The sequence below is a fragment of the Bos grunniens genome, chromosome 20 (assembly GCF_055505025.1).
Source record: "Bos grunniens cultivar Pamir isolate PY7600 chromosome 20, Bosgru_T2T1.0, whole genome shotgun sequence".
Lineage (NCBI taxonomy): Eukaryota > Metazoa > Chordata > Mammalia > Artiodactyla > Bovidae > Bos > Bos grunniens.
In genome coordinates, this window is record NC_141184.1 from 72,803,337 (window position 1) to 72,810,529 (window position 7,193).

General features: G+C 43.6%; 1 pseudogene; it reads left to right on the forward strand.

Annotated features, from left to right (window-relative positions):
- The first annotated feature begins 5,816 nt into the window (after window positions 1–5,816).
- LOC147350751 (5S ribosomal RNA) lies at window positions 5,817–5,935 on the forward strand (annotated as a pseudogene).
- The last annotated feature ends 1,258 nt before the right edge of the window (window positions 5,936–7,193 follow it).

Here is a 7,193-nt window from a genome sequence, read left to right on the forward strand (position 1 = left end):
TATTTGGAACCAGTCTGTTTTTCCATGTCCAGTTCTTACTGTTGCTTCCTGACCTGCATACAGATTTCTCAAGAGGCAGGTCAGGGGTTCTGGTGTTCCCATCTCTTTCAGAATTTTATACAGTTTATTGTGATCCATGCAGTCAAAGGCTTTGGCATAGTCAATAAAGCAGAAATAGATGTTTTTCTGGAACTCTCTTGCTTTTTCCATGATCCAGCAGATGTTGGCAATTTGATCTCTGGTTCCTCTGCCTTTTCTAAAACCAGCTTGAACATCTGGAAGTTCACGGTTCGTGTATTGCTGAAGCCTGGCTTGGAGAATTTTGAGCATTACTTTACTAGCATGTGAGATGAGTGCAATTGTGCGGTAGTTTGAGCATTCTTTAGCATTGCTTTCTTTGGGATTGGAATGAAAACTGACCTTTTCCAGTCCTGTGGCCACTGATGAGTTTTCCAAATTTGCTGGCATATTCAGTGCAGCACTTTCACAGCATCATCTTTCAGGATTTGAAATAGGTCCTCTGGAATTCCATCACCTCCACTAGCTTTGTTCATTGTGATGCTTTCTAAGGCCCACTTGACTTCACATTCCAGGATGTCTGGCTCGAGGTCAGTGATCACACCGTCGTGATTATCTGGGTCGTGAAGATCTTTTCTGTACAGTTCTTCTATGTATTCTTGCCACCTCTTCTTAATATCTGCTGCTTCTGTTAGGTCCATACCATTTCTGTCCTTTATCGAGCCCATCTTTGCATGAAATGTCCCCTTGGTATCTCTAATTTTCTTGAAGAGATCTCTAGTCTTTCCCATTCTGTTGTTTTCCTCTATTTCTTTGCATTGATCGCTGAGGAAGGCTTGCTTATCTCTCCTTGCTGTTCTTTGGAACTCTGCATTCAGATGCTTATATCTTTCCTTATCTCCTTTGCTTTTCACTTCTCTTCTTTTTACAGCTAAGTCATACAGTGACTCACTTAGTGGCTCAGTCACACACTTGAGAATGTAAAGAACAACACTTCTTGAAACAGGCAATATCGAAAACAATAGCAGTAATAGTAGAATCATAAGAAGTTAAGTCAAGAACTTCTATTAGGTGTAGCCCAGTGACATCTCCATGTCATCTGACTTAGTTTGCTAAATGACTATAGCTTGCTGTTGATATCCTGCTTGTAGATCCTGAGCATCTGATCTTTATTCAAAGACTGGTTATTGAGATAAGCTTTAGAAACAAACTCAGAATGTCCTTTTTAACAACTTAATTCAACCTCTTAGCAATGTAACATAACCACAAGGAACTATCTAAGGAGTGAGTCTTAGTAAATACAGACCTTAATTAAAAAAACTGGAACTTAATATTCAGTGAAACATAATAGATGCCATAGGCCTGACATCAGTTAGGTGGATTTTTCTTTTAGAGCTCCCCGGTATACGTTGAGATTTCTGTATATGTCGGGAGACAGTCTTTTTATTTACCTGATAAGGCTGTTCAGAACCCAAGTGTCTCCAGTTTCTGGAGGGATGAGGCAGAGAGAAAAAAGGTATAATTTTACCCATAGGAGTAAATCACTAGATTGTTTTAAACGATCAGTAACTCGAGGAGAAGTGCTTCTTTATATCTGAAAACACAGAGTAAAAGTCAACAATATGTCAGACAAAAAGTCGTGAAAATTGTGGTCATATTTAGCAGTCTACTCCATCCCATGCAATTGATCCCTTTGTTCTGCTGTCCTTGCCCAATGACCAAGGACATCAGTGAAAGCAATAGTCTCGAAGAGACTCATGAAGTTTTTGTGAACGTCTGTATGACCTGTCCAGCAAAGTGGGTGCCCTGATCACTGGAGATTGTGGAAAGCACCTTTTAACCATTTTTTTCTATTCTGAGATATTAATCCTGAAGCCAGGAAAGGCATTATCAAATAAAAATGAGGTTTGTCAGGGAGCCAGGAAAAGCCAAGTGGACATCTTGGACCTCTCATAGCCCCAACTCTTTGGTTTATGGCCATTTTTAATCCATTTTAAATTCCCTGAAGACATGTTAACTTTTGTAGAAGCAGAATGAGCTTTGTTCATATGTGCTGTAGTCTGTTCTCAAAAGCCACATTCCAAGAAAACTTTGTTCTTTTAATCAGTGAGAGAAAACCAAATTCCAGTTTGGTAACAGCTTATATTCACTGTGAAACAATAGTTATTCACTTAGTCATAGTAACAATAAGACTTCAAAGGCAGTTTAATGTCTTAACAAACTTGTAGCATGCACAAAACTCTTCTTTCACTTGCAACACACCTGGTTACACTTTCTGTATTCATCACTTCATTTGCCCATTTAGAGGACAGCCACCTGCACGTTTAGACTTACTTTGCTTTCCCTTAATAGAATGGAATTCCATTCCTTATTACTTTTTATTGAAAACACACATCTTACTTTTCTTCAGAAACCATGACTTGTACTTTACATCATCATTCTGTAGATTGGTAAGGATAAATCACCCAAAGTTATATCATTTATAAAAGTATCTTCACAATGCCTCTGTTAATTAGATCAATAAACAAACATCAATATCATGTATCAGTTCAGTAATGATTATTTCCCAGATCACACAAGCCTCAAATTCATTTACTTTAATTTTCTTGAATTTAGAATTGTTTGATTTGTAAGCACTGACTTCTCTTTAGGCCAATTAATTAGAGCTCATTGAACCACTTAGCCTTTAGCAATTTTTTCCAAGGATGGAGACATACACCAAGACACACACAAATCTGGACAGACAGAAACCTCACAGTTTTCCACCTGAAATTTAAAATGTCTCTTTGTCCCTTTTAATTTCTTGGCTTGAGTTCCAGCTCATGGCTGGAGTCCCAGATAGAGTGGGCTGTGTATCTCAAGGACATGATAAGAGTTAACTCAGGTTTTTCCCCAGGCATGTTTCTGTTTCTCAGGCAGGATCAGAGCTCCCCAAAAGAGTATTTTCACAAGTCAAACTTTTAGTAATTACATGTGCAAAAAGAACCAGTTTTGCAATTTCAAAAAGATTCCATTTTACCTAGTTTTCTCTGGAGTCTATAGAATACACATGGCCATTCAGGGTTCAAAATGTCATTTCTCCTTCATGTAGTCATAGCTTCATACCTAAGCTTTAAACCAGAGAGTGCTCAGATGGGCTCTGATGACAGGGGTAGACTGATCGATAAGATGTCCCAGCAGGGATTCTCTCTCTGGGCAGGTGAGGTCTTCTCTTAAAGCAAAGAAACCCCATATATAAGGGATTTTTAGGCCTTGAGGATCAAAATTATCCCAGTTTTTCAAGATATTATTCAAGGGGGGTGATTCTGGACTGTTAGGCCCCATCTGTAAGAGAGAAAAAAGCAGTGCCCAGTGCCATGGCTTTTTTCTACCAGAGGTGTCTGCCCCTGCTCTAGACGGGGTTGGAGACTGATTTTCCACCTAAGCTTCCTTCCCTGGCCAGAGCTAACCTGTCTCTTACAGGTGAAGGTGTCCTACTCCCAACCCCCCTCGTTCTACCACCCAGGCATGGTGGAGATGCACCAGGGTTAGACCTGATGGCATCCCAGATTGATGTCCAGGTCCTCACCATTAAAACCTTGGTTTGATTTCCCTTTTATTCCGGCACCACCTGGGGTGGAACAGAGTAGTTTTCCAGATGCTTGCCGAGCCAAGACCACTAGGGGAAGCACCCAACTTCTGTGTACCTGCGCACATTCCTCATAACAGTATAAGTGGCAAGTCATAAAGGGATGAACAGAAAACCCAAGACATCCTCCTGAGAGTGGCCACACGAGTCTATTTAAAAACAAAGGAGGCGATAGAGGGCCCGCCTGCGAGGAAAAACTAATCCTTCATATTCATGGAGTGCCAACATCGTCCTTTTTATTCCTGTCCATCAGACTGTACAAAAAGAATACCTAAGGAGTTGAGACAAGAGCCACTGGAGGGCTTCGTCTGCTCTGCTAAGAGCTAGCGTTACTAAGGGAAGAAGCCCAATGCACTTTCAATCTGCCCAAATCTGGGGTGTGCCAATCTGTGTCCTCAGGAATCTCATGCTCACCAGCAATGCCTCAATCCATATAGTCCAGAGGCATAGCCATGACAAGAACTTGCCTGTGTGTCTGTGGGATCAGGATGGTGATTTCTAGTCTGAGAGATGTCCCTGGAGCTAGAGCTCCAGCTAGCTCCCTAAAGTGCTCCTGTCTGCAGTGTCCTGTAAAACTTGGAGTGGGGGCCTTGCTAGAAAAGCACAATAACAGCATGGATTGCAAGTCCCTTGAAAGTCTACAATCTGGCACACAAGGTTAATAACTTTAATTCCCCAAGCAGATATGAAATGGTCAGAGGGACCAGGAAAAGCTGACTGGGGAAAAGAAATTCAGTCCACATGCTTCTGATTTAGTAAAGTAGCTGCTGCTGCTGCTGCTGCTGCTGCTGCTAAGTTGCTTCAGTCGTGTCTGACTCTGTGAGACCCCAGAGTTGGCAGCCCACCAGGCTCCAACGCCCCTGGGGTTCTCCAAGCAAGAGTACTGTAGTGGATTGCCCTTTCCTTCTCCAATGCAGGAAAGTGAAAAGGGAAAGTGAAGTCACTCAGTCGTGTCCAACTCTTAGCGACCCCATGCACTGCAGCCTACCAGGCTCCTCCGCCCATGGGATTTTCCAGGCAAGAGTACTGGAGTGGGGTGCTATTGCCTTCTCCGTAGTAAAGTAGAGACCACAGTAAAAGAGCAAAAAAATCTCAACTCTGAGTGTTCTTACCTTGTCTTGAAGATCTTGGTCAAGCCCCCAAGATGATAACCTAGCAGTCAACGGTGACCGATGCCACTGGATTCATGGTGTCTAAGAAGAAGATATTACTCTGGGGCCAAAGACAGTCTCAGTCACTCAGAGCTTTGTGTATATTTTATTTAAAGTGAAGGTGACAGAAAAAGCTTCTGACACAGACATCAGAAGGGGCTCACTAATTTAAGTGGGGCCATATATACTTCTCAACTAGCCTCTGAGAATAGACAAAAAACATCTCAAGGATGTGAGCGTTTTGCCCACACCCTTTCCTATAACATACATCCAAAGCTCAAAAAGAGGAATGTCCTTGAACCTGAGATACTGCTCCCTACAATGCCTACTTGTCTTAGGCAAAAGAATGTGAAAAAGAAAGCAAGCTTGCCTCCTCCTTAAAGGGGCTTTAGGCTTGGACTCTTTATCAACCTGCTGGGACAGGTAAGTATACAGTTAAACTCAGAAAACTCTAATGTTGTAATGGTGGTGAGTAAAGCATTTGTATAACATACCACTGATAACTCATGTAAGTATATCACTTATAAATTCAGTATGAAGGTCAAAAGATAAAATATCAAAATAATGATAACTACAAAATGAAATAATGGAACCATGTTTGAAGAATTAGATGACAGTATGATACGAAGTCAACAAACAGAGAGACGCAATGAAGAGCTACAAATTATTTTTTTTTTTTTAAGGAAACTAACAAATTCTGGATTTGAAAACTAAAATAATTGAAATGAAAAATTGATAGGTTCAACAGCACATTTGAGATGCTAGCAGAAATAATCCATAAACTTGAAGATGAATTCATAGAAATCAATGTAAAAATAAAGAGAAAAAATGTTGAGGGAAAATGATGTAAGGCATCCATTCATTACACCATCAAGTATGGAAGGAGAGAGACTCTCAGAAAGCAGGGAGAGAAAGGGGAAGGAGTAAAATTACTTGTAGACGGAATGGCTGACCGGCAGTTCAGAGCGAAACGGAGGTGCAGCGCAGGGCTCTTAGGGCGCCGGGCGGCAGCAGCCTCGGTCTAAGGCCATAGCACCCTGAACGCGCCCTATCTCATCTGATCTCGGAAGCTAAGCAGGGTCGGGCCTGGTTAGTACTTGGGTGGGAGACCGCCTGGGCATACCGGGTGCTGTAGGCTCTTTGCCTTCCCTCTCCTTTAGCCCCCGCCCCACGTCCCAACTCTTGGGCTCCCGCAGCCCCAGCCCCTCCTGGGGCTGGGTGGCCAGGGCACTGACTCCCGCTGCAGACCTGGGTTGCCTCCACGCGGCCCGCGAGCCCCTCCGCATTTGGCTTCCAGGAAACCAGACGACCGTCCCGCGGGTCTCCGTCTGGGGCTCCCATGGCGTGCCTCAGGCAATCCCGGGGGGCTGCACCAGCCCCAGCCGCAGCCCCAGCCCCACCCCCACCCCACCCCACCGTCCCGCGGGTCTCTGTCTGGGGCTCCCTTGGCGTGCCTCAGGCAATCCCAGGGGGCTGCACCAGCTCCAGCCCCAGCCCCAGCCCCACCCCCACCCCACCCCACCCCCATCCTCGCAGGCGAACGCCCGAGCTTGCACACACCCGCGCGCACACACAGATATATGTGCACAGACGGTGCATGTATCTTGTTCAGTTATAATTTTGGTGGATATATGCCTGGGAGTGGGACTGCTGAATCATATGGTACTTCTAGTTTTAGTTCCTTTAGGAACCTCCATACTCTTTTCCATAGTGGCTCTACCAACTCACATTCCTACTAACGGTGGAGGCGAGCTCCCTTTTCTCCACATCCTCTCCAGCATTTGTTATCTACAGACTTTTCCATGAGGACCATTCTGACTAATGTGAAGTGGAACCTCGTTGTATTTGGAGTTGAGTCTGTCCAATCATGAGTGATGTGGAGCAAGATGACCCTTTTAAAATGCAGATGCAATTCTATCACCTCCCTGCTCCAACTGCTCTTGTATTTTCCCATCATAGTGAAGATATGACCAAATCCCTTCATTGCTTGGTCCCCCCTTTCTTCTCTGATTTCTTTTCACTGGAATGCCCTCTGCACTCTTTTGGTTCCATCCCATAGGGCATTTTTCATTTCTTGAATGTACTAAGGTTCCCTTGTCACGTAGCCTTCCAAGATGCTATTTTACCTGCCTGAAATTCTTCCTGCATCTCAACCCTGGTTGACATTGGTTCAACCTATGGATCTCAACTCAATTATTAGTCTGAAAAGCCTTCTCTGACACCCAGTTTTTGGTGAGGGAAGAGGCCCCTATAGAAGTTCTCAAAGTATCTGCCTGTTATTTATCATTAGTCAGTGAAAGAAGGAACTGTGTTTCTTCTTCTCTCAGCATTCTATTTCCAGAAACATATTGCATGCCTACTAGCTCATAGTAGGTGCTCAATATTTATTCAGTGTG